The following is a 1,503-nucleotide window of genomic DNA, read 5'->3' as shown; positions in this document are numbered from 1 at the left end:
CCCACCCACCCACTCACTCACCCACCCACCCACCCACTCACCCACCCACCCACCCACCCTCTCACCCACCCACTCACTCACTCACCCACCCACCCGCTCACCCACCCACCCACCCACTCACCCACCCACTCACCCACCCACCCGCTCACCCACCCGCTCACCCACCCACCCACTCACCCACTCACCCACTCACTCACCCACCCACCCACCCACTCACCCACCCACTCACCCACCCACCCACCCACTCACCCACTCACCCACCCACTCACTCACCCACCCACCCACCCACTCACCCACTCACCCACCCACTCACTCACTCACCCACCCACCCACCCACTCACCCACTCACTCACCCACCCACCCACCCACCCGCTCACCCACCCACTCACTCACCCACCCACCCACCCACTCACCCACCCGCTCACCCACTCACTCACCCACCCACCCACCCGCTCACCCACCCACTCACTCACCCACCCACCCACCCGCTCACCCACCCACTCACTCACCCACCCACCCACCCACCCACTCACCCACCCACCCACCCACTCACCCACCCACCCACTCACCCACTCACCCACCCACCCACCCACCCGCTCACCCACTCACCCACCCACCCACTCACCCACCCACTCACCCACCCACCCACCCACCCACCCGCTCACCCACCCACTCACTCACCCACTCACCCACCCACCCACCCACCCACCCACTCACCCACTCACCCACCCGCTCACCCACCCGCTCACCCACCCGCTCACCCACCCGCTCACCCACCCACCCACCCGCTCACCCACCCGCTCACCCACCCGCTCACCCACCCACCCACTCACTCACCCACCCACCCACCCACCCACTCACCCACCCACCCACCCACCCACCCGCTCACCCACCCACCCACTCACCCACCCACCCACCCACTCACCCACCCACCCACTCACCCGCCCACCCACCCACTCGCTCACCCACCCGCTCACCCACTCACCCACCCACTCACCCACCCACTCACCCACCCACCCACTCACCCACCCACTCACCCACCCACCCACTCACCCACCCACCCACTCACCCACCCACTCACCCACCCACCCACTCACCCACCCACTCACCCACCCACCCACTCACCCACCCACTCACCCACCCACCCACCCACCCACTCACCCACTCACCCACCCACCCACCCACCCACTCACCCACCCACTCACCCACCCACCCACTCACCCACCCACCCACTCACCCACCCACTCACCCACCCACCCACTCACCCACCCACCCACCCACTCACCCACCCACTCACCCACCCACTCACCCACCCACCCACCCACTCACCCACCCACCCACCCACTCACCCACCCACCCACTCACCCACCCACCCACTCACCCACCCACCCACTCACCCACCCACCCACTCACCCACCCACTCACCCACCCACCCACCCACTCACCCACCCACCCACTCACTCACCCACCCACTCACCCACCCACTCACCCACCCACCCACTC

This window comes from Lampetra fluviatilis, unplaced genomic scaffold (assembly GCF_964198595.1).
Source record: "Lampetra fluviatilis unplaced genomic scaffold, kcLamFluv1.1 SCAFFOLD_619, whole genome shotgun sequence".
Lineage (NCBI taxonomy): Eukaryota > Metazoa > Chordata > Hyperoartia > Petromyzontiformes > Petromyzontidae > Lampetra > Lampetra fluviatilis.
Note: the sequence above shows the minus strand (reverse complement) of the source record.